This window comes from Diabrotica undecimpunctata, chromosome 5 (assembly GCF_040954645.1).
Source record: "Diabrotica undecimpunctata isolate CICGRU chromosome 5, icDiaUnde3, whole genome shotgun sequence".
Taxonomy (NCBI): Eukaryota; Metazoa; Arthropoda; class Insecta; order Coleoptera; family Chrysomelidae; genus Diabrotica; species Diabrotica undecimpunctata.
The window spans coordinates 102528915-102556736 of NC_092807.1; the positions used below are offsets into that span (position 1 = coordinate 102528915).

General features: G+C 32.3%; 1 protein-coding gene across 2 annotated transcripts in view; it reads left to right on the forward strand.

Moving 5' to 3' along the window:
* Positions 1-27822, forward strand: part of LOC140441591 (uncharacterized) — an 803694-nt gene that overhangs the window by 245953 nt on the left and 529919 nt on the right. The gene's annotated exons all lie outside the window — the stretch shown is intronic.

Consider the following 27822-nt stretch of genomic DNA (forward strand, 5'->3'; position numbering starts at 1 on the left):
ATGAAACGATTATATAAGCCGAATAACAACAAATAGAGTAGTAAAGAAGGCAAGAGACGGTCCCCAATAGGAAGACGAGCACTAGAGAGACCACAAAAACGTTAGAATAACAACTTACTGGAGGTACATTGAAAAACAGACGGGGTCATGTCTATATGAAAAGAAAAAAAAAAGAGAAGAAGAAGAAGAAGTGCAAAACACAAAACCGTTTAATTTCCATGTAATATTTTTAAGTTTATCTTGGGATAGAAGATTTTATTTTTCTCGAAACTGAAAAAGACACTACACAAAGAGCCGAGATAACTGATATTCCAAAAGAAAGATTCAGTGTTTACCAGTCTTAGGTTTCTATTGAAACATTTAGGCGTCGAATGTCGCTGTGGACCGAGCGCCGGCGACTGGCTACTAACTGAAGGTTTTTTCTAGAATACCATTTACCAGCTGTCTGTAAGCATCTATAGGGCCAGATTTTTAATTTAGGAAGAAGGTCAAATCGAAACTTGTTTTATTTAATATTATTAATGACGAATTAATAAGAAAATGCCTAAAATAAATTTATACAAAATCAGAGAGGTTTTTTGAGAAACAAGAAACAATATCGTTATGCACTAGTTCTAACAGCACTTCAATTAAACCACCTAATACTTCATCATAATAATTTCTAATATTCAAGCATAACTTGGTAAAAAATAGAAGAGTAGTATGAAACGATTATATAGGCCGAATGACAACAAATAGAGTAGTAAAGAAGGCAAGAGACGATCCCCAATAGGAAGACGAGCACTAGAGAGACCACAAAAACGATAGAATAACAACTTACTGGAGGCACATTGAAAAACAGACAGGTTCAAGTCTATATGAAAAGAAAAAAAAGAAAAGAAGTGCAAAACACAAAACCGTTTAATTTCCATGTAATATTTTTAAGTTTATCTTGAGATAGAAGATTTTATTTTTCTCGAAACTGAAAAAGACACTACACAAAGAGCCGAGATAACTGATATTCCAAAAGAAAGATTCAGTGTTTACCAGTCTTAGGTTTCTATTGAAACATTTACGCGTCGAATGTCGCTGTGGACCGAGCGCCGGCGACTGGCTACTAACTGAAGGTTTTTTCTAGAATAGCATTTACCAGCTGTCTGTAAGCATCTATAGGGCCAGATTTTTAATTTAGGAAGAAGGTCAAATCGAAACTTGTTTTATTTTATATTATTAATGACGAATTAATAAGAAAATGCCTAAAATCCCCAATAGGAAGACGAGCACTAGAGAGACCACAAAAACGATAGAATAACAACTTACTGGAGGCACATTGAAAAACAGACAGGATCATGTCTATATAAAAAAAAAAAGAGAAGAAGTGCAAAACACAAAACCGTTTAATTTCCATGTAATATTTTTAAGTTTATCTTGGGATAGAAGATTTTATTTTTCTCGAAACTGAAAAAGACACTACACAAAGAGCCGAGATAACTGATATTCCAAAAGAAAGATTCAGTGTTTACCAGTCTTAGGTTTCTATTGAAACATTTAGGCGTCGAATGTCGCTGTGGACCGAGCGCCGGCGACTGGCTACTAACTGAAGGTTTTTTCTAGAATACCATTTACCAGCTGTCTGTAAGCATCTATAGGGCCAGATTTTTAATTTAGGAAGAAGGTCAAATCGAAACTTGTTTTATTTTATATTATTAATGACGAATTAATAAGAAAATGCCTAAAATAAATTTATACAAAATCAGAGAGGTTTTTTGAGAAACAAGAAACAATATCGTTATGCACTAGTTCTAACAGCACTTCAATTAAACCACCTAATACTTCATCATAATAATTTCTAATATTCAAGCATAACTAGGTAAGAAATAGAAGAGTAGTATGAAACGATTATATAGGCCGAATGACAACAAATAGAGTAGTAAAGAAGGCAAGAGACGGTCCCCAATAGGAAGACGAGCACTAGAGAGACCACAAAAACGATAGAATAACAACTTACTGGAGGCACATTGAAAAACAGACAGGGTCATGTCTATATGAAAAGAAAAAAAAAAAAAGAGAAGAAGTGCAAAACACAGAACCGTTTAATTGCCATGTAATATTTTTAAGTTTATCTTGGGATAGAAGATTTTATTTTTCTCGAAACTGAAAAAGACACTACACAAAGAGCCGAGATAACTGATATTCCAAAAGAAAGATTCAGTGTTTACCAGTCTTAGGTTTCTATTGAAACATTTAGGCGTCGAATGTCGCTGTGGACCGAGCGCCGGCGACTGGCTACTAACTGAAGGTTTTTTCTAGAATACCATTTACCAGCTGTCTGTAAGCATCTATAGGGCCAGATTTTGAATTTAGGAAGAAGGTCAAATCGAAACTTGTTTGATTTAATATTAATAATGACGAATTAATAAGAAAATGCCTAAAATAAATTTATACAAAATCAGAGAGGTTTTTTGAGAAACAAGAGACAATATCGTTATGCACTAGTTCTAACAGCACTTCAATTAAACCACCTAATACTTCATCATAATAATTTCTAATATTCAAGCATAACTAGGTAAGAAATAGAAGAGTAGTATGAAACGATTATATAGGCCGAATGACAACAAATAGAGTAGTAAAGAAGGCAAGAGACGGTCCCCAATAGGAAGACGAGCACTAGAGAGACCACAAAAACGATAGAATAACAACTTACTGGAGGCACATTGAAAAACAGACAGGGTCATGTCTATATGAAAAGAAAAAAAAAAAAAGAGAAGAAGTGCAAAACACAAAACCGTTTAATTTCCATGTAATATTTTTAAGTTTATCTTGGGATAGAAGATTTTATTTTTCTCGAAACTGAAAAAGACAATACACAAAGAGCCGAGATAACTGATATTCCAAAAGAAAGATTCAGTGTTTACCAGTCTTAGGTTTCTATTGAAACATTTAGGCGTCGAATGTCGCTGTGGACCGAGCGCCGGCGACTGGCTACTAACTGAAGGTTTTTTCTAGAATACCATTTACCAGCTGTCTGTAAGCATCTATAGGGCCAGATTTTTAATTTAGGAAGAAGGACAAATTAAAACTTGTTTTAATTAAGTATATTAATGACAGAATAATAAGAAAATGCCTAAAATAATTTTATACAAAATCAGAGAGGTTTTTTGAGAAACAAGAAACAATATCGTTATGCACTGGTTCTAACACCACTTTGATTAAACCACCTAATACTTCATCATAATAATTTCTAATATTCAAGCATAACTAGGTAAGAAATAAAAGAGTAGTATGAAACGATTATATAAGCCGAATGACAACAAATAGAGTAGTAAAGAAGACAAGAGACGGTCCCCAATAGGAAGACGAGCACTAGAGGGACCACAAAAACGATAGAATAACAACTTACTGGAGGCACATTGAAAAACAGACAGGATCATGTCTATATAAAAAAAAAGAGAAGAAGTGCAAAACACAAAACCGTTTAATTTCCATGTATTATTTTTAAGTTTATCTTGGGATAGAAGATTTTATTTTTCTCGAAACTGAAAAAGACACTACACAAAGAGCCGAGATAACTGATATTCCAAAAGAAAGATTCAGTGTTTACCAGTCTTAGGTTTCTATTGAAACATTTAGGCGTCGAATGTCGCTGTGGACCGAGCGCCGGCGACTGGCTACTAACTGAAGGTTTTTTCTAGAATACCATTTACCAGCTGTCTGTAAGCATCTATAGGGCCAGATTTTTAATTTAGGAAGAATGTCAAATCGAAACTTGTTTTATTTAATATTATTAATGACGAATTAATAAGAAAATGCCTAAAATAAATTTATACAAAATCAGAGAGGTTTTTTGAGAAACAAGAAACAATATCGTTATGCACTAGTTCTAACAGCACTTCAATTAAACCACCTAATACTTCATCATAATAATTTCTAATATTCAAGCATAACTAGGTACGAAATAAAATAGTAGTATGAAACGATTATATAAGCCGAATGACAACAAGTAGAGTAGTAAAGAAGGCAAGAGACGGTCCCCAATAGGAAGACGAGCACTAGAGAGACCACAAAAACAATAGAATAACAACTTACTGGAGGCACGTTGAAAAACAGACAGGGTCATGTCTATATGAAAAGAAAAAAAAAAAAGAGAAGAAGTGCAAAACACAAAACCGTTTAATTTCCATGTAATATTTTTAAGTTTATCTTGGGATAGAAGATTTTATTTTTCTCGAAACTGAAAAAGACAATACACAAGGAGCCGAGATATCTGATATTCCAAAAGAAAGATTCAGTGTTTACCAGTCTTAGGTTTCTATTGAAACATTTGGGCGTCGAATGTCGCTGTGGACCGAGCGCCGGCGACTGGCTACTAACTGAAGGTTTTTTCTAGAATACCATTTACCAGCTGTCTGTAAGCATCTATAGGACCAGATTTTTAATTTAGGAAGAAGGACAAATTAAAACTTGTTTTAATTAGGTATATTAATGACAAAATAATAAGAAAATGCCTAAAATAAGTTTAAACAAAATCAGAGAGGTTTTTTGAGAAACAAGACACAATATCGTTATGCACTAGTTCTAACACCACTTTGATTAAACCACCTAATACTTCATCACAATAATTTCTAATATTCAAGCATAACTAGGTAAGAAATAAAAGAGTAGTATAAAACGATTATATAAGCCGAATGACAACAAATAGAGTAGTAAAGAAGGCAAGAGACGGTGCCCAATAGGAAGACGAGCACTAGAGAGACCACAAAAACGATAGAATAACAACTTACTGGAGGCACATTGAAAACAGACGGGGTCATGTCTATATGAAAAGAAAAAAAAAAAGAGAAGAAGTGCAAAACACAAAACCGTTTAATTTCCATGTAATATTTTTAAGTTTATCTTGGGATAGAAGATTTTATTTTTCTCGAAACTGAAAAAGACACTACACAAAGAGCCGAGATAACTGATATTCCAAAAGAAAGATTCAGTGTTTACCAGTCTTAGGTTTCTATTGAAACATTTAGGCGTCCAATTTCGCTGAGGACCGAGCGCCGGCGACTGGCTACTAACTGAAGGTTTTTTCTAGAATACAATTTACCAGCTGTCTGTAAGCATCTATAGGACCAGATTTTTAATTTAGGAAGAAGGTCAAATCGAAACTTGTTTTATTTAATATTATTAATGACGAATTAATAAGAAAATGCCTAAAATAAATTTATACAAAATCAGAGAGGTTTTTTGAGAAACAAGAAACAATATCGTTATGCACTAGTTCTAACACCACTTCAATTAAACCACCTAATACTTCATCATAATAATTTCTAATATTCAAGCATAACTAGGTAAGAAATAAAAGAGTAGTATGAAACGATTATATAAGCCGAATGACAACAAATAGAGTAGTAAAGAAGGCAAGAGACGGTCCCCAATAGGAAGACGAGCACTAGAGAGACCACAAAAACGTTAGAATAACAACTTACTGGAGGCACATTGAAAAACAGACGGGGTCATGTCTATATGAAAAGAAAAAAAAAGAGAAGAAGAAGAAGAAGTGCAAAACACAAAACCGTTTAATTTCCATGTAATATTTTTAAGTTTATCTTGGGATAGAAGATTTTATTTTTCTCGAAACTGAAAAAGACACTACACAAAGAGCCGAGATAACTGATATTCCAAAAGAAAGATTCAGTGTTTACCAGTCTTAGGTTTCTATTGAAACATTTAGGCGTCGAATGTCGCTGTGGACCGAGCGCCGGCGACTGGCTACTAACTGAAGGTTTTTTCTAGAATACCATTTACCAGCTGTCTGTAAGCATCTATAGGGCCAGATTTTTAATTTAGGAAGAAGGTCAAATCGAAACTTGTTTTATTTAATATTATTAATGACGAATTAATAAGAAAATGCCTAAAATAAATTTATAATACAAGAAACAATATCGTTATGCACTAGTTCTAACACCACTTTGATTAAACCACCTAATACTTTATCATAATAATTTCTAATATTCAAGCATAACTAGGTAAGAAATAAAAGAGTAGTATGAAACGATTATATAAGCCGAATGACAACAAATAGAGTAGTAAAGAAGGCAAGAGACGGTCCCCAATAGGAAGACGAGCACTAGAGAGACCACAAAAACGTTAGAATAACAACTTACTGGAGGCACATTGAAAAACAGACGGGGTCATGTCTATATGAAAAGAAAAAAAAAAGAGAAGAAGAAGAAGAAGTGCAAAACACAAAACCGTTTAATTTCCATGTAATATTTTTAAGTTTATCTTGGGATAGAAGATTTTATTTTTCTCGAAACTGAAAAAGACACTACACAAAGAGCCGAGATAACTGATATTCCAAAAGAAAGATTCAGTGTTTACCAGTCTTAGGTTTCTATTGAAACATTTAGGCGTCGAATGTCGCTGTGGACCGAGCGCCGGCGACTGGCTACTAACTGAAGGTTTTTTCTAGAATACCATTTACCAGCTGTCTGTAAGCATCTATAGGGCCAGATTTTTAATTTAGGAAGAAGGACAAATTAAAACTTGTTTTAATTAAGTATATTAATGACAGAATAATAAGAAAATGCCTAAAATAATTTTATACAAATCAGAGAGGTTTTTTGAGAAACAAGAAACAATATCGTTATGCACTGGTTCTAACACCACTTTGATTAAACCACTTAATACTTCATCATAATAATTTCTAATATTCAAGCATAACTAGGTAAGAAATAAAAGAGTAGTATGAAACGATTATATAAGCCGAATGACAACAAATAGAGTAGTAAAGAAGACAAGAGACGGTCCCCAATAGGAAGACGAGCACTAGAGAGACCACAAAAACGATAGAATAACAACTTACTGGAGGCACATTGAAAAACAGACAGGGTCATGTCTATATAAAAAAAAAAGAGAAGAAGTGCAAACCACAAAACCGTTTAATTTCCATGTAATATTTTTAAGTTTATCTTGGGATAGAAGATTTTATTTTTCTCGAAACTGAAAAAGACACTACACAAAGAGCCGAGATAACTGATATTCCAAAAGAAAGATTCAGTGTTTACCAGTCTTAGGTTTCTATTGAAACATTTAGGCGTCGAATGTCGCTGTGGACCGAGCGCCGGCGACTGGCTACTAACTGAAGGTTTTTTCTAGAATACCATTTACCAGCTGTCTGTAAGCATCTATAGGGCCAGATTTTTAATTTAGGAAGAAGGTCAAATCGAAAATTGTTTTATTTAATATTATTAATGACGAATTAATAAGAAAATGCCTAAAATAAATTTATACAAAATCAGAGAGGTTTTTTGAGAAACAAGAAACAATATCGTTATGCACTAGTTCTAACAGCACTTCAATTAAACCACCTAATACTTCATCATAATAATTTCTAATATTCAAGCATAACTAGGTAAGAAATAAAAGAGTAGTATGAAACGATTATATAGGCCGAATGACAACAAATAGAGTAGTAAAGAAGGCAAAAGACGGTCCCCAATAGGAAGACGAGCACTAGAGAGACCACAAAAACGATAGAATAACAACTTACTGGAGGCACATTGAAAAACAGACAGGGTCATGTCTATATGAAAAGAAAAAAAAAAAAAAAGAGAAGAAGTGCAAAACACAAAACCGTTTAATTTCCATGTAATATTTTTAAGTTTATCTTGGGATAGAAGATTTTATTTTTCTCGAAACTGAAAAAGACACTACACAAAGAGCCGAGATAACTGATATTCCAAAAGAAAGATTCAGTGTTTACCAGTCTTAGGTTTCTATTGAAACATTTAGGCGTCGAATGTCGCTGTGGACCGAGCGCCGGCGACTGGCTACTAACTGAAGGTTTTTTCTAGAATACCATTTACCAGCTGTCTGTAAGCATCTATAGGGCCAGATTTTTAATTTAGGAAGAAGGTCAAATCGAAACTTGTTTTATTTAATATTATTAATGACGAATTAATAAGAAAATGCCTAAAATAAATTTATACAAAATCAGAGAGGTTTTTTGAGAAACAAGAAACAATATCGTTATGCACTAGTTCTAACAGCACTTCAATTAAACCACCTAATACTTCATCATAATAATTTCTAATATTCAAGCATAACTAGGTAAGAAATAGAAGAGTAGTATGAAACGATTATATAGGCCGAATGACAACAAATAGAGTAGTAAAGAAGGCAAAAGACGGTCCCCAATAGGAAGACGAGCACTAGAGAGACCACAAAAACGATAGAATAACAACTTACTGGAGGCACATTGAAAAACAGACAGGGTCATGTCTATATGAAAAGAAAAAAAAAAAAAAAAGAGAAGAAGTGCAAAACACAAAACCGTTTAATTTCCATGTAATATTTTTAAGTTTATCTTGGGATAGAAGATTTTATTTTTCTCGAAACTGAAAAAGACAATACACAAAGAGCCGAGATATCTGATATTCCAAAAGAAAGATTCAGTGTTTACCAGTCTTAGGTTTCTATTGAAACATTTGGGCGTCGAATGTCGCTGTGGACCGAGCGCCGGCGACTGGCTACTAACTGAAGGTTTTTTCTAGAATACCATTTACCAGCTGTCTGTAAGCATCTATAGGACCAGATTTTTAATTTAGGAAGAAGGACAAAATAAAACTTGTTTTAATTAGGTATATTAATGACAAAATAAGAAGAAAATGCCTAAAATAAGTTTATACAAAATCAGAGAGGTTTTTTGAGACACAAGACACAATATCGTTATGCACTAGTTCTAACACCACTTTGATTAAACCACCTAATACTTCATCACAATAATTTCTAATATTCAAGCATAACTAGGTAAGAAATAAAAGAGTAGTATAAAACGATTATATAAGCCGAATGACAACAAATAGAGTAGTAAAGAAGGCAAGAGACGGTGCCCAATAGGAAGACGAGCACTAGAGAGACCACAAAAACGATAGAATAACAACTTACTGGAGGCACATTGAAAAACAGACGGGGTCATGTCTATATGAAAAGAAAAAAAAAAGAGAAGAAGTGCAAAACACAAAACCGTTTAATTTCCATGTAATATTTTTAAGTTTATCTTGGGATAGAAGATTTTATTTTTCTCGAAACTGAAAAAGACACTACACAAAGAGCCGAGATAACTGATATTCCAAAAGAAAGATTCAGTGTTTACCAGTCTTAGGTTTCTATTGAAACATTTAGGCGTCCAATTTCGCTGAGGACCGAGCGCCGGCGACTGGCTACTAACTGAAGGTTTTTTCTAGAATACAATTTACCAGCTGTCTGTAAGCATCTATAGGGCCAGATTTTTAATTTAGGAAGAAGGACAAATTAAAACTTGTTTTAATTAATTATTTTAATGACAGAATAATAAGAAAATGCCTAAAATAATTTTATACAAAATCAGAGAGGGTTTTTGAGAAACAAGAAACAATATCGTTATGCACTAGTTCCAACACCACTTCAATTAAACCACCTAATACTTTATCATAATAATTTCTAATATTCAAGCATAACTAGGTAAGAAATAAAAGAGTAGTATGAAACGATTATATAAGCCGAATGACAACAAATAGAGTAGTAAAGAAGGCAAGAGACGGTCCCCAATAGGAAGACGAGCACTAGAGAGACCACAAAAACGATAGAATAACAACTTACTGGAGGCACATTGAAAAACAGACAGGGTCATGTCTATATGAAAAGAAAAAAAAAAGAGAAGAAGTGCAAAACACAAAACCGTTTAATTTCCATGTAATATTTTTAAGTTTATCTTGGGATAGAAGATTTTATTTTTCTCGAAACTGAAAAAGACACTACACAAAGAGCCGAGATAACTGATATTCCAAAAGAAAGATTCAGTGTTTATCAGTCTTAGGTTTCTATTGAAACATTTAGGCGTCGAATGTCGCTGTGGACCGAGCGCCGGTGACTGGCTACTAACTGAAGGTTTTTTCTAGAATACCATTTACCAGCTGTCTGTAGGCATCTATAGGGCCAGATTTTTAATTTAGGAAGAAGGACAAATTAAAACTTGTTTTAATTAATTATATTAATGACAAAATAATAACAAAATGCCTAAAATAAGTTTATACAAAATCAGAGAGGTTTTTTGAGAAACAAGAAACAATATCGTTATGCACTAGTTCTAACACCACTTTGATTAAACCACCTAATACTTAATCATAATAATTTCTAATATTCAAGCATAACTAGGTAATAAATAAAAGAGTAGTATGAAACGATTATATAAACGGAATGACAACAAATAGAGTAGTAAAGAAGGCAAGAGACGGTCCCCAATAAGAAGACGAGCACTAGAGAGACCACAAAAACGATAGAATAACAACTTACTGGAGGCACATTGAAAAACAGACAGGGTCATGTCTATATGAAAAGAAAAAAAAAAGAGAAGAAGTGCAAAACACAAAACCGTTTAATTTCCGTGTAATATTTTTAAGTTTATCTTGGGATAGAAGATTTTATTTTTCTCGAAACTGAAAAAGACACTACACAAAGAGCCGAGATAACTGATATTCCAAAAGAAAGATTCAGTGTTTACCAGTCTTAGGTTTCTATTGAAACATTTAGGCGTCGAATGTCGCTGTGGACCGAGCGCCGGCGACTGGCTACTAACTGAAGGTTTTTTCTAGAATACCATTTACCAGCTGTCTGTAAGCATCTATAGGGCCAGATTTTTAATTTAGGAAGAAGGACAAATTAAAACTTGTTTTAATTAATTATATTAATGACAAAATAATAAGAAAATGCCTAAAATAAGTTTATACAAAATCAGAGAGGTTTTTTGAGAAACAAGAAACAATATCGTTATGCACTAGTTCTAACACCACTTCAATTAAACCACCTAATACTTCATCATAATAATTTCTAATATTCAAGCATAACTAGGTAAGAAACAAAAACGATAAAATAACAACTTACTGGAGGCACATTGAAAAACAGACAGGGTCATGTCTATATGAAAAGAAAAAAAAAAGAGAAGAAGTGCAAAACACAAAACCGTTTAATTTCCATGTAATATTTTTAAGTTTATCTTGGGATAGAAGATTTTATTTTTCTCGAAACTGAAAAAGACACTACACAAAGAGCCGAGATAACTGATATTCCAAAAGAAAGATTCAGTGTTTACCAGTCTTAGGTTTCTATTGAAACATTTAGGCGTCGAATGTCGCTGTGGACCGAGCGCCGGCGACTGGCTACTAACTGAGGTTTTTTTCTAGAATACCATTTACCAGCTGTCTGTAAGCATCTATAGGGCCAAATTTTTAATTTAGGAAGAAGGACAAATTAAAACTTGTTTTAATTAATTATTTTAATGACAGAATAATAAGAAAATGCCTAAAATAATTTTATACAAAATCAGAGAGGGTTTTTGAGAAACAAGAAACAATATCGTTATGCACTAGTTCCAACACCACTTCAATTAAACCACCTAATACTTTATCATAATAATTTCTAATATTCAAGCATAACTAGGTAAGAAATAAAAGAGTAGTATGAAACGATTATATAAGCCGAATGACAACAAATAGAGTAGTAAAGAAGGCAAGAGACGGTCCCCAATAGGAAGACGAGCACTAGAGAGACCACAAAAACGATAGAATAACAACTTACTGGAGGCACATTGAAAAACAGACAGGGTCATGTCTATATGAAAAGAAAAAAAAAAAGAGAAGAAGTGCAAAACACAAAACCGTTTAATTTCCATGTAATATTTTTAAGTTTATCTTGGGATAGAAGATTTTATTTTTCTCGAAACTGAAAAAGACACTACACAAAGAGCCGAGATAACTGATATTCCAAAAGAAAGATTCAGTGTTTATCAGTCTTAGGTTTCTATTGAAACATTTAGGCGTCGAATGTCGCTGTGGACCGAGCGCCGGTGACTGGCTACTAACTGAAGGTTTTTTCTAGAATACCATTTACCAGCTGTCTGTAGGCATCTATAGGGCCAGATTTTTAATTTAGGAAGAAGGACAAATTAAAACTTGTTTTAATTAATTATATTAATGACAAAATAATAACAAAATGCCTAAAATAAGTTTATACAAAATCAGAGAGGTTTTTTGAGAAACAAGAAACAATATCGTTATGCACTAGTTCTAACACCACTTTGATTAAACCACCTAATACTTAATCATAATAATTTCTAATATTCAAGCATAACTAGGTAATAAATAAAAGAGTAGTATGAAACGATTATATAAACGGAATGACAACAAATAGAGTAGTAAAGAAGGCAAGAGACGGTCCCCAATAAGAAGACGAGCACTAGAGAGACCACAAAAACGATAGAATAACAACTTACTGGAGGCACATTGAAAAACAGACAGGGTCATGTCTATATGAAAAGAAAAAAAAAAGAGAAGAAGTGCAAAACACAAAACCGTTTAATTTCCGTGTAATATTTTTAAGTTTATCTTGGGATAGAAGATTTTATTTTTCTCGAAACTGAAAAAGACACTACACAAAGAGCCGAGATAACTGATATTCCAAAAGAAAGATTCAGTGTTTACCAGTCTTAGGTTTCTATTGAAACATTTAGGCGTCGAATGTCGCTGTGGACCGAGCGCCGGCGACTGGCTACTAACTGAAGGTTTTTTTTAGAATACCATTTACCAGCTGTCTGTAAGCATCTATAGGGCCAGATTTTTAATTTAGGAAGAAGGACAAATTAAAACTTGTTTTAATTAATTATATTAATGACAAAATAATAAGAAAATGCCTAAAATAAGTTTATACAAAATCAGAGAGGTTTTTTGAGAAACAAGAAACAATATCGTTATGCACTAGTTCTAACACCACTTCAATTAAACCACCTAATACTTCATCATAATAATTTCTAATATTCAAGCATAACTAGGTAAGAAATAAAAGAGTAGTATGAAACGATTATATAAGCCGAATGACAACAAATAGAGTAGTAAAGAAGGCAAGAGTCGGTCCCCAATAGGAAGACGAGCACTAGAGAGACCACAAAAACGATAAAATAACAACTTACTGGAGGCACATTGAAAAACAGACAGGGTCATGTCTATATGAAAAGAAAAAAAAAAGAGAAGAAGTGCAAAACACAAAACCGTTTAATTTCCATGTAATATTTTTAAGTTTATCTTGGGATAGAAGATTTTATTTTTCTCGAAACTGAAAAAGACACTACACAAAGAGCCGAGATAACTGATATTCCAAAAGAAAGATTCAGTGTTTACCAGTCTTAGGTTTCTATTGAAACATTTAGGCGTCGAATGTCGCTGTGGACCGAGCGCCGGCGACTGGCTACTAACTGAGGTTTTTTTCTAGAATACCATTTACCAGCTGTCTGTAAGCATCTATAGGGCCAAATTTTTAATTTAGGAAGAAGGACAAATTAAAACTTGTTTTAATTAATTATATTAATGACAAAATAATAATAAAATGCCTAAAATAAGTTTATACAAAATCAGAGAGGTTTTTTGAGAAACAAGAAACACTATCGTTATGCACTAGTTCTAACACCACTTCAATTAAACCACCTAATAATTCATCATAATAATTTCTAATATTCAAGCATAACTAGGTAAGAAATAAAAGAGTAGTATGAAACGATTATACAAGCCGAATGACAACAAATAGAGTAGTAAAGAAGGCAAGAGACGGTCCCCAATAGGAAGACGAGCACTAGAGAGACCACAAAAACGATAGAATAACAACTTACTGGAGGCACATTCAAAAACAGACAGGGTCATGTCTATATGAAAAGAAAAAAAAAGAGAAGAAGTGCAAAACACAAAACCGTTTAATTTCCATGTAATATTTTTAAGTTTATCTTGGGATAGAAGATTTTATTTTTCTCGAAACTGAAAAAGACACTACACAAAGAGCCGAGATAACTGATATTCCAAAAGAAAGATTCAGTGTTTACCAGTCTTAGGTTTCTATTAAAACATTTAGGCGTCGATTGTCGCTGTGGACCGAGCGCCGGCGACTGGCTACTAACTGAAGGTTTTTTCTAGAATACCATTTACCAGCTGTCTGTAAGCATCTATAGGGCCAGATTTTTAATTTAGGAAGAAGGACAAATTAAAACTTGTTTTAATTAATTATATTAATGACAAAATAATAAGAAAATGCCTAAAATAGGTTTATACAAAATCAGAAAAGTATGTTTTAGAAACAAGCAACAATATTGTTATGAACTAGTTCTAAGACCACTTCAATTAAACCACCAAATATTTCATCATAATAATTTCTAATTTTCAAACACAACAAAACAAAAATATAGAAAATCACCAGGAGAGGACATAATACCGAACAAACTTCTAAAATACGGAGGACCAGATCTGACCAAATAAGTATTAAAACTATTCCAAAAAAAAATAGAACAAAACAGAATTTTCCAAGAATGGAGATTAAGCATCCTAATACCTCTCTTCAAAAAGGGCGGCAAATCGGACCAGGAAAATTTCAAAGAAATTAATTTATTAAACACAACAGTAAAATTAACAACCAAAGTGATAACAAATAAACTATAAATAAATAAGTAAAAATAAATAAATTGAATGAGATTATAACTGAGGATTTTTTCTAGAATACCATTTACCAGCTGTATGTGAACATCTATAGGGTCAGGGTTTTAATCTAGGAAGAAGAACAAATTGAAACTTGTTTTATTTAATATTATTAATGCTGAAATAAAATAAAAGTGCCTTAAATAAGGTATAAATTTTCAGTTATCAAACATAATAAAACACAAAACTTTTCCATGTATTGTGTCCAACGTGACAACCTGATGGTGCAACAAATACTACCAAAGATATACATCAAAGATTTAAGTTAAAAGTAGAGCTGAAATATTAACAAACACGAAAAGAAATTCAGGTTTATAGAAAACTCAGTTATATAGAGGATATAATTTACTCAAAATTTGTTGATCTTATCACTAAAACGTTTTGCTAGATTACCATTTACCAGCTGTCTGTGAGTATCTATAGGGCAAAGTTTTAGGCAGGAAAATAAGTTAAACCTTATTATAGGGAATATATTAACCGGAAATAATCCATAAAAAGAAGGATATGCAATAGAAAGATGGACAATAATAGAAATCTTTTGTAAATACGTATTTCTGACTCATTGGTCGTCATCAGTACGGTGTAGCCAACTAATAATAGCTGAGACAAGTTAATAAAACTGGTGAATGAATAAGTATATATTTTTAAAAAATAAAAAAGAATTAATAGCAAAACTTGTTCAAAAATAATTTATAAAATTTATTAAAAATATGCTAGGCAACCGCAAATACATATTTACTAAGATTATGCAGGTTTTTTTGCAGTTGTTTTTCAGCTATGTCTTTATTATTCATGTTCATTGGTCCTTTTTAACTAAACTGTGAAATAATTTTTTCCGTTGCTGAACAGGTTTTGCAAGTACTGTACAAGTGTTAACTCCGCATTCAATATAGACCCTCATCCTACAATAAATGTAACCTATCTATAAAGTTTTATGATTAGAAAATATTCTTTGAAAAAAAAAATGTGTAAAAATACGAGTGAGAATGAAAAAGAAGAAGACATGACGATACCAAACTTAATAGGGTTCTTACACCAAATAGAACCTACATGATAAGTTTTAAGAAAGATTTAAAAATACGTAAAAGAATGAAGGAAAAGGAAAAGAAGACAAGTCGATCGCAAAATCAAAAGATCATTATTACACCATGGAAAACTTATGTGCCAAGTTTTAGAACCCCAGAAGTTTGCTTTTAACAAAATTAATAGGCCTTAGAAAATTAAGAAGAAAAAAAAACCATGTTAAACCAAAATTAACAAACAGACTTTGAGAAGAAATTGACGCCAAATTTACTAGAGTTCCAATATGCTTATACCAATAGAAACGTACGTACCAAGTTTTAAATACCTAGGCTTTTCGTATAAAACACAAAACAATCTGAGAAGAAGAAGAAAATAAAACAGTTTATTTATAATATATTATTTATATTACATTACACTAATCCAACTAACTTTCTTCTCAATATTTAGTTTATTACACAAACTGACCTATAAACTATAATAATATTAACATTTTTAAAAACTCACCTGAAAAAAATTTCTAGAAAAATCTCCACTGGAATTCCTTACCTGCCAGCGAATGGCCACTAACTGAGGGGCTCCTGGAAGGTGCGCTGTATATATTCCTGATTTGCATGCTGGATTTGTACCGGTTTGTTCTGGTTCGATATTGGATTTTTCTATGTGAAGGATATGGGTAATGGAGGTGATTAGAATGGACATATATGCAGAGAAGGAGCGGGAATAGAAATGGTTCATGAAGGTTTTGTGATGGGAATAACAAATGATAAACGAAATAGTGTGATTGACTTTGCAGTGGCATGGGATTTGGCTGTCAATAACGTTCTTTATCACGTTCTTTTTGAAGACTGAAGACCAATATGTTACCTATAGTGGCCGGGGAGGGAAAGTGAGATAGATTTTGTTCTCTGTAGAGGAAGTCAGATAAAAGACGTTACCAACTGTAAAGACATAAGAATGAGTATGTAACTAGTCAACATCGACTGTTGATAGTAAATGCGGAGATAAAGTTAAGGCGGACATTAAAGCAAGTAGGATACCAGAAAGTGAAGTGGTGGAAGTTAAAAGATAAGAGTAGAGTGCTGGAAGAGATTGAGGAAAAAAGTAAATGACTGGTAAGATGCGAACGGTAAAGTTGTGGTGCGAGAGGAAGAGGAAATACTAGATTAAACATCTGGTGAAGGTCCTCCTAGAGACAAATAAACTTGGTGGTGAATAGTGTAATAGAAGATTAGAGAGAAGAAAGAAGCTAGAAAGGGGTATGGCAGATCTAAAAGAAAGGAAGATAAGGATATATACAGGTAGCAAAGCGCGCTATAGTTACTACTATGAAAAGATAGTCTGCACAGCTGTATGAAGAGTTTGAGAAACACGAGGGAATTGCTAAAACAAGGGACCAGTCATCAAAGGACTTGACCCTCGTGAGGCAGATTAAAAGTGCAGATGGAAGAGTGTTAAGAACCGATTAACACATTAACGATATTGAAATAAAGCAAATGAGTACTTTAGAATGTTGCTAAATGAAGAAAAATAGAGAATAGACGAAGGATGTGGGTTCCCAAATGTGAATATATTACCAGGGATAGTGAGACACAAAGTTGTTGAGTGGTTAAATAGGTTGAAAAATGGTAAGGCAGTTTAAAAGGCTCTTGGAGAGGAAGGGGTTGATATTTTGTAGCAAATGATGATTAGGATATATGAAGAAAAAAAGATGTCAAATGCATGGAGAGAGGGTGTGATGATATCATTGTAAAAAGATAAAGGAAACATTTAGGACTGTCAGAACTATAGAAGGATAAAGTTAATGTCGCATACAATAAAAATCTAAAAGAACACTGTAAAGTAAAGGTTAAGGAGAGGGACATCCATAGGAGAAGAGCAGTTTGGGTTTGTGCCAGGAAGGAGGACAACGGATGCCTTGTTTGCTTTAAAACAGTTGATAGAGAAATAGTGAGAAGAAAAGAGAGCTATATTTGGTATTTATAGATCTTGGGAAGGCGTACGATACAGTTCTTAGACAAGGTCTATGGAGATGTATGGCAGAGAAATGGGTTCCCGAGAAGTACATAGGGCTCGTGAAGGAAATGTATGAGGGAGCATACACCAAAGTAAGGACTTGTGCGAATTGACGACCGAAATCTTACCATTCACGGTTGGTTTGCATTAAGGCTCATTACTAAGTCATACCTGTTTAATGTTGTTATGTATGTACTGACAGAAAAAGTAGGGCAAAGAGCAGCTTGGTGAATGCACTTTGCTGATGATATCGTGTTAGTAGACGAGAGCAAAAAAATGTTAAGGGGAAGTTGGGGTGTTTAAGAAGGGCTATTGAAGAGGGAGAACTACGGGCTGGTTGGTTTAACTGGAAGCGAATGAGCGAGGTACTTTGTGATATAAAAATTGGGGAAGAGCTGAAAGGAAAGATATCAAAGAGCGTGGTAAGACATACGTTGGTGTAGGTTTAAAAGATTCAGGAAAATAAGATGGAGGTAGCTGAAATAAAAATATTACGGAGGATGTTGAGTAAGACTAGAAACGACAGGATTAGAAAACACTTAATTGGGGAAAGAGCCGAGGTGACTACAGTTTTAAAAAATACTCCAGAAAAAAGGCTGTGGTCATGTCAGACGTAGAGATGAAAACTATGTGGGATGAAAGATAGAGCTGCTAAAAGTTGATGGAAGGAGATGTAGAGGAAAATCGAGGAGAATATGGAAGGACTGTGTGGAAGAGGACTTGAGAAAGAAAGATTTAGGTGAAGAAGAACCGGTAGACAGAAATAAGTGGCGACGAAGAGTAAGGAACAGAGACCCCTGGAAATAAAAAAAGCTAAATAAGACGAAGAAGAAGGATAAGGATGGTAAAGCCTTGTTTTAGGCTACTTGCTCCAAGAATTCCTCTTCTTGGAGTTTTTCTGTATGTTTGGGACGATTTTCTGTTAATGACTTAAGACCGATGTCGGAGTCGAGGTGGGAGTTTGATGGAGCTTAACGTTGTGCAATGAGTTTGCGAAACCACAGAAAACCAATCTTTCCATGTCCTTCTGTAAATAAAATCGACTATGAAGGAGTTATGTAGTTGTGTCGATGGCTAGTGGGTGCATTCTAGGAGCTAGAGCATAGGTGGGATATAACAGGATTAAAATCTGGTTTGTATAAATCTTTGATTTATAGAAAAGTTGAAGGTTGGCACTACGATTTCGTGTCCGTACATATCTCGTTAGATATATTGGTAGGAGGTTTTTCAAGTAAGACGTAGAAAAAGATCATAGGAATGAGATTAATTATCGATTTTATGTCGGAAGTCAGTTCGTATGATGAAATTTGTTTAGGGTAGTGACTGTATGTGTGTGTTTCTATGTTGTGGGAGCACTTTTTCTGGCGGGACATTTGTGTGACAATACCGAGTATGTGCCGCAACAGTTTAATCCGGATGGTGCATCTGCCATTTATATTTGAGATTTTGTCCGCAGTTTGGAGAAATAGTGGCTTTTTGTTGGTATTCTGTGTTGTGACGTTCGCTTTGGCAGCATCTAAAACAATATTTTAAGCGCAGGGGGATGACGTTATTTGATCCAGGGATTTCACAACGAATAATCTTCAGTGTTTCAGTGCTTCTGAGAATTTCTGTTCTCAGAAGTTCTCGAGTTCAGAGTTCTCAAAAACTTGGACAAAGTGTATAGGGATGTTATTTTAGCGGACAATTATTCTGACAATTTAAATGTTAGGGAAGTGGCCTTGTGACTAATGGTCTTCAATGTTTTTTTGTGAAAAATTTTTGTTACCGCCTGTCGTGACGAGATGGAGGCTTGATTGGATTTTGGTTGTGACTTTGGTGGAGTGTTATTAAAATATATAGGGCCAATAGTGATTATCACGATATTGCTTCTTAGTTTTTTCTAGAATTCGTGGATATTTAGGGGTTAAGGTTTAGGGTTATGTGTTGAGGGATGCTGTTACGTCTAATGAATAGACTTTTAAGTGGGCTATGTTATTGGGAAGAAGTTCGTTTGATTTTAAAATATTGTTGAGAAGTGTTTTGTTGGCAATCGGTTGGTGGGATGTGTTCTATAAGGTATTTGCTTTGTTGTCTTGTGTTTTTTTGTTGCTGTGTGTGATAGTTGTAGAAGATGGATTTGATCGGTTGTTTGAGTTGATTGTTGTGTAGATTGAGTTGTATGTGTTTCGTTTTGTGTTTTTTGATTTTAAGGGTGGGGGTAAAGGTTCAATGTTGTGTATTGTGTGTAACTGTAATGTTAATGTACTGTAATATGGAATATAAGGTATAAGGGGTGATGTATTGATTTTGGATTTGGTTGTAAGTGTGGCGGATTTGTAAGGGGAGTAGACTGTAAGTGACTTAAATTTCGATAAATGGGTAGATTTTAAGATTTAAATAAATAATCTGTTGAATCTGTGTTGATTGCGGAATTATTAAGGAATGCGTGCGTTTAGATTTGTTTACGTAATGTTTTCTGGGACTGGTCGGCGGAGTGGGATGGGTGTTTTTTGGTTGGATTTGTTTGTGATGGTTAGGTATTTGGCTCCAGGTAAAACTTTAAGTTTGTTCTGCAGAGGTTTGGTATTAATGGGGTTCGTTGTATAAAGGTAGGCTATCTTATTCAACTTGTTCACGTAGACTGCAAAGAAATTCTTTTCGTCTTCAAACATATGCGGAACGATTAGGATTAGTGGGGTTTGACTGAAGAATTTGGTTAGAGATGTGGTTTATTGTGTATTTTGTATCGTATGAGTGTGTTGCATTAAGTGATACAAGGGACTCTCCGTTCTAGTAATCGTAATAGTTCCGTATACTCACCACTACTTCCTCAGTTCCTTGAGTTCCTTAGTTGTTTAAATCGGGCGTCCGTCTATATTAATGGACACTCGGAACAACTGGGATGAGCGTAAGCATACCGACTGGTTATTAATCTCCTTTAACAGGAGATTAATAATCGACTATTAATAACTCGACTACTTTATTTGTATGAGTTCTAAGTTGAGATCCTTTAAGGGTTTTGTTACATAAAGTTGTTTATGTAGTGTGTTATTTGTTTGATGTCATATTTTAAAGAGTTGCCTAAGTTTAAGGGGTCTAAGAAAATTTGTAGTTGGTTGTAATACTCTGCGGTTTATGGAGTGACTATGAATGATGAGTTTTGATGTGTATTTTAATGTGTGTTGTGTCTTTGTTGTGGGTAGTTAGGAATTTGTGTGTTGTATGTCGTATGATTGTTTTGAACGTCACTTGATGTGTAAGTTTTTTGAATATCAGATCTGAAATAATCCAGACTATGACCTGGAGGATGATAATTGTTGTGTTGTGTGTTTGTGGTTGCGTAATATGTAAACGGAGGAGGGAGTTTTTTATTAGAAGATGGCTATTTTTAAGTAAAAACTTCTTAAGCGATGTTGAACACTTTTTTGATGAGACACAAATCATTAAATACGCAAATTGTTCGCAAAGTGGCACAGCTCGAGAACTGTTCTACGGATCGTGACATGTAAGGTCTTGTCGGAAAGAGAAAAAGGTAGCTAGTACAATTGAGGAAAAAACAAACGTACCGGCAATTCCAAAGAGGCATTACGTTAGATCTCCGTTGTTATAGGTCCTATTGCAGCATGTGGTACATTAAATGAAAGAGGAGGGGATAAAATGATATTAAGATAAAAACAAACAAGGCGATTACCAAAAAGACACTGCACAGTATCTTGGTTATTAATAAACATATAATTACATACCATATATAGGCACTACGGATGAAAATAAATCTACTAAAAACCTACTAAAGTCAAAAAATTTTGATTTATTAACTTTAAGAAGGCCTCTGTCTGAAAATAAAATAAACAACTATACAAACAGTGTAGAGTTACAAACCAGATATCATAGGTCACTATGCATAAAAATAAATTTACTATAAGACAAGTTTTGATTTATTGTCTTAAAGAATGCCTCTGGTTGAGTACAAAATAAACAAATGATCGAATCTTAATTTGCGACATAGGATATAGCAAATATAGGTATTAAGATAGCAAAAACAAACTAGGCGACTCCCAAAATTGCACTACACAGCATCTTTGATATTATTGAACGTATGGTTATGGTTAGGGTTATTGTAGATTGGAGCAGGGCCCAATTGTGAGCCCTTCAGACACAGACCTGACTAGGACTAAAGGGCCCTCTAATCACAGGTTTGAGTCCCTGTATTGCCAGGGCGTCAGCCCGTTCGTATCCCTCCATGTCTGTGTATCTCGATATACATACCAAGTTAACCCTATTGGTCAGCGCATTATCAGTAAGTGCTCTTGCACTTGCTGATGATGGTTTTTGCACTTTAAAACTCAAAAACCAGCTTAGAGTATCCTAACCGATGCTAGAATGCATCCAATACATTTCTTCATGTTTTTCAAGAATTTAATATGGATTCTTCGATAATTATTTGCCTTAGCTTTGCAACACTTGCTGGTTGAGTTTTATAAATTTTACTTTTAAAGTATGCCAAATAAAAATAATCTTTAGGATACAAACGAGTGAACGAGAAAAGATCCGGAAAATGCCTGATCTAAAGAACGCCGAACAGTTACACCAAAATAAGCTAGAGCTTTATTCAAACCGCATCTCATTAAAATTGGCTCCAAACTTATTTTTCAGGGCACATACAATTTCATTACTAAATAGCAGTTCATAATTATTTAAATTTCCTTTTATAAAAAAGGACCCAATTAACTGAGTACTTACTATTTCCGATCATAAATTCAGTTCTGGTGGTCTTTGAGTATTGTTTTCAAGAATCCACTGTGGATTTACCTTACTTCAATATTTTAAATTTGCCCGATTTACATTCCCACAGAGTCCGAAGAATGACCTACATCATATGTATTTGTGTAGTTTTGCGTAAGGATGTATGTGGATTTTTGTCGAAACTCTGCATTCAATCTAAAGTTTTTATAATTTAAATGGGAATAAGCCACAATTAAAGGTTAAAGTAAAGTTATTGACGTTTCAATTTCCACTTCGGAAATCGTTCTCAAAATACAAACATTTCTCAAAACTTATGTTAACCCACCAATAGTAAAAGATGGGTTAATGCTTTTTTTTTAATATTTTTACCGTTTTACATACAATTTAAGCCAAAAATATCGAAGGTGATAATATATACGTTAATTCATATAAGTTGAAGTATATATATATATATATATATATATATATATATATATATATATATATATATGTATATTCAATATATTCTTATATATATATATATATATATATATATATATATATATATATATATACATTTGGAAAGTTTCTCATACTTATTTGGAAAGAATCTCAGTATACAATTACTGAGATCCCTGATTTGCAATTACCCAGTGTAAATTTAACCTATTTGCTGTCTGTGTTTAAATTAAAATTCCATTTAAAAGTCTAGGTGTTTTAGATTTTTTTAAAAAGTCTTAATATTTAGTTAGTCTCTACTCAGAAGTAAAATCTGAAAAAAATCATAGTGCTAATACATACAGAAGACATATAACAAGTAATGGCATCGTAATGTTAAAACAGTCGTTAAACAACGTTGACTGGGCTTCAGTTGTTCCTCTCAAAACAGCAACAGAATTAGCTCAATTTATTATCGAAATATATAAAAAGTTAACTGATATTAATTTTCCATTAAAAAAATCACGAACTCATAGTAAAGCTTCAATTTCCTGGTTTGATGATGAACTAATAGAAATGCGAGAAAATCTTTCCACACTCAAGATAATTTCTGATGTTACAAAGGAATATAGTGAGTATAACAAATTTAAGAAGCACTATAAATCAACAATATCATTAAAGAAAATACTGGCTAATGAGAATTTCTTTTCCAATTCAGAAAATATATCTCGTGATAGTTGGAAAGTTATCAATTATAACAGAAATAAATTTTAAAATAAAAAAGTCTGTCCAAGCGCGATTACATCAAACGATTTCAATAATTACTTTACTTCAGTGGCTAAACATATTAGAAGTTCTTTTAATTCGACAAATGAAAATGTAGCCATAGATTTTTTAAAAGATGTACACTCTCCTTGCGACTCTTTATTTTTATTACCTGTTAGTGATACTGAAATCAGGAATGTTTTGCATAGATTAAAAAATTCACACTACACGGATTTTTATTTCTTAAACATAATTGTGGAAACAATCGATATAATATTGACAAATTAATTTTACTTTATAATAATTGTCTTACTGAAGGGATTTTCCCAGATGTTTTAAAAATAACAAAAGTGACACCAGTGTTCAAAAAGGGAGCTTTAGATGAAATTGGAAATTATCGTCCCATCTCAATCATTTCCATTTTTGGCAAAATTTTTGAGAGTATTCTAAATGTTCGTTTGGTAGAATATCTAGAAACACAAAATACTTTACTGTAATCAATATGGCTTTAGAAAAAAGTGTAGCACTAGCTATACAGAAAATTGTGAGAGATATAGTTGATGGCTTGGAGGAAGGTCATTTTGTGTCTTTGACATTGTGTGACTTGTCCAAAGCTTTTGACTGTGTTTCGTATGAATTACTGATGGAAAAAAATGCATACATACGGTATTAGGGGAAACACTCTTAATCTATTTAGATCATACCTAACAAATAGAAAACAGGCAGTTTTTCTTAATAACAGCTATTTTGAGTTTAACACTGTCGAATATCGTGTACCCCAAGGTTCGATATTAGGACCCATTTTATTTCTTATTTATCTGAACGATTTATTTCACTAAGCTTTTCCTATAAAATGTGTTTGCTTCGCAGATGATACAACTCTCGTAAATACTGATATTAATGATAATAATTTAAAAATTAAAATAGATAGTGATACCCAGAAAGCAAAAAACTGGTTTGCACATAATGGGCTAAAGCTAAATGAAGAGAAAAATCAGAATTTGATTTTTAGTTCTGATTGAAAGTATATCTCAAGAACTAGTGTTAAACTATGAGGAATCTTTCTAGATGATAATTTGGATTGGAGTGCTCATATATATTACTTAAGTTTTAGACTTGCTACAAGTATATTTTTAATATGCAACTTAGTTTATATGATTCCTAAAAATAAATTACTATTTAAATGGGAATAAGCCACAATTAAAGGTTAAAATACGTTTATTGACGTTTCAATTTCCACTTTGGAAATCGTTCTCAAAATACAAACACTAATGTTTGTATTTTGAGAACGATTTCCGAAGCTTCAGAACATTAATTTCTAAAAATACCCTTAGAATGTGCTACTTTGCACTATTTCATAGCCATTTACAGTACGGAATAACTGTTTGGGGTAATTCTTCTCACGCAGATCGAATTTTTAAACCACAAAAAAGAGTAGTGAGGATACTTGCAAGAGCAGAGTATAGGGAACACTGTAAACTTTATTTCTGGATTTGGGTATTATGCCACTACCTTCACTCTATATATATGAGACGCTGATTGAAATTCATGCCAACAAAGGTAAGTTTAACATAAACTCCAACGTCCATGATTACGATACAAGATCTAGAGATGCTATTAGAGCACAAAGTTTTAGGTTGACAAAGAGCATAAAAAATTCGACTGATGTTAGTTTGTATAACTTTTTGCCAGATGAAGTAAAAAGTCTCTACATTGTTTGAGCTTAAAATCAAATCACACTTTTTTAAACATTCTTTCTATTCAAAAATGGAGTACCTAAGTACAGCTTTTAGGCAATAGTATTACTTTGGTCAGGGTAGTTGCCTATTATAATTATATTTCACGTTTTTTATAATTCCATTAAGAAGTGTGTTTGTTATTTTTTTTAATTGTTAATATTAAAGATATACATGTTTGTAATATTTAAATTCGTCAAAAATTTTATATGTACATATTGTTACTATTCCTTTGACTTATCAAAAACAAAACTTTTTTGTATATTGATTAAATAAATTCTATTCTATTCTATTCATTATTATATTACTAAAGCATAGCTCTAAAATTCATAGAATATTAACCACCATATAACAAAATCTTTCTATGAAAATTCATCTATACCGAGACTTACAAACTCAATCGATTATATTAAGATCTCTAATACGACCAGGGTATACAACCTCACACAAACCATTTACTCCCGCGTTGAAAAATGTTTTCAAGTTCATGGACTGGAACAAGGTTTCGCGACCTTTTATCACTTTAGGTCACATTATTTTATAGAAACGTTCACGTTGCGTGCCATATTAATTTTTTCGGGGTAATTATTATGTAAGTATAATATGTTATGTAAAAAATATTTAAAAAATAGACTGTTATTTAGTCTTCTAATTAGAGTATAGAATTTTAACTAAAATAAAATATAATACAAAGTCTAAAAGGCAATATGATATTTGGAACTGCATTAATGAAATATTATGTTGCAAATTGAAATTTTATTAATGAATGCTTTATAACAACTAGGAAAATATAATATTTCATTGTTAAGGAATCGTTAGAACGTTTGTCTTTCAGTCGAGATCTGGATTTTGATTTTATGATATTTAAGATAGGCGTTGTTGGAAACGACTAGTCGCGGTATGAAATCATCCATTAGCATCCATTATTTTTATGTTTCCATTTTATTCTGGGTTGTTTTATTTTCTCGTTAATTGAGTATATATTCAATTCTGGTCCTATGTATTTCATTTCATATAGTAGTTGCGATTATTGTCTTTGGTGTTATAAGTGTTATAAGTGTTATATATAATAGTATTAATATAATAGTATTAACAACACCAGAAATCCTAAGCGAATTTCCCACTTAGCGAAACTGATCTGCATATGTCGCTCTGATGATACCTAATGAGGTTGAAATACATATAAGCAGCTGACGGATGCCCTGCATTAAAATTAAATTTAATACCGTCTTTCTGTTTTAGTATTATATATATATATATATATATATATATATATATATATATATATATATATAAAGTAGTTAGGTATTATTGACTGACACGTTATGTAAAATAAAGTTTTATTTTGAGGTTGCAGTCATTAATAGGGCAGGAAAGTAAAACTCTTTGTTCTTTATTCAAGCTTTCGCAAAATTTATTTGCTTCTTCAGGATATGCTAAAATATGGTATCAGTAAATACAACGAAATTAGAACTAAATAGCATTGTATAAAACTAGTAAAAAAACTTACAACATGAGGTTAATCCATTAAATTTTCAAATTTGCAAAACATTAAAACTTAACTTATTTTAAAAATTATACAGTTATGTAAGTACAATATTCCAATTTAATTTAATTTTGTAAAAATTCATTTTGACATTGATTGTTTGATTTATGTCAGAAAGACACTCGTTTCTGTTTATTATATTTTTTGTTGTTGATAACTAGCTCTTGATTGTTATTATGGTATGCATAAATAAATATCAATGCGTTAATAAAAAAACTGATATTGATAAACTAAGCAATATCTATAATTACATTCTGTCTTACGAAAATTAATACTATAATTTTCCAATATTAGATTTTCTGACTATAAATATTAGAATTTCAAAAAATTTAAATATTCATATTTGGCGCCACTTTGTACGTAACCATAATAACAATCAAGAGCTAGTTATCAACAACAAAAAATATAATAAACAGAAACGAGTGTCTTTCTGACATAAATCAAACAATCAATGTCAAAATGAATTTTTACAAAATTAAATTAAATTGGAATATTGTACTTACATAACTGTATAATTTTTAAAATAAGTTAAGTTTTAATGTTTTGCAAATTTGAAAATTTAATGGATTAACCTCATGTTGTAAGTTTTTTTACTAGTTTTATACAATGCTATTTAGTTCTAATTTCGTTGTATTTACTGATACCATATTTTAGCATATCCTGAAGAAGCAAATAAATTTTGCGAAAGCTTGAATAAAGAACAAAGAGTTTTACTTTCCTGCCCTATTAATGACTGCAACCTCAAAATAAAACTTTATTTTATATATATATATATATATATATATATATATATATATATATATATAAATGTATATATATATATATATATATATATATATATATATATGTATATATATATTACATGTTAAAACAATAAATTTCTTTCATGTCGAGCAAGTAAATATAAAGTATGATCTGATACTCTTCTGACTCTTTCGATAATTTTTTATTATATCCTGTATATATATATATATATATATATATATATATATATATATATATATATATATATATATATATATATATATATATATATATATATATATAAGCTATTTTCAACACTTTTCAGAATTCTTGTTAA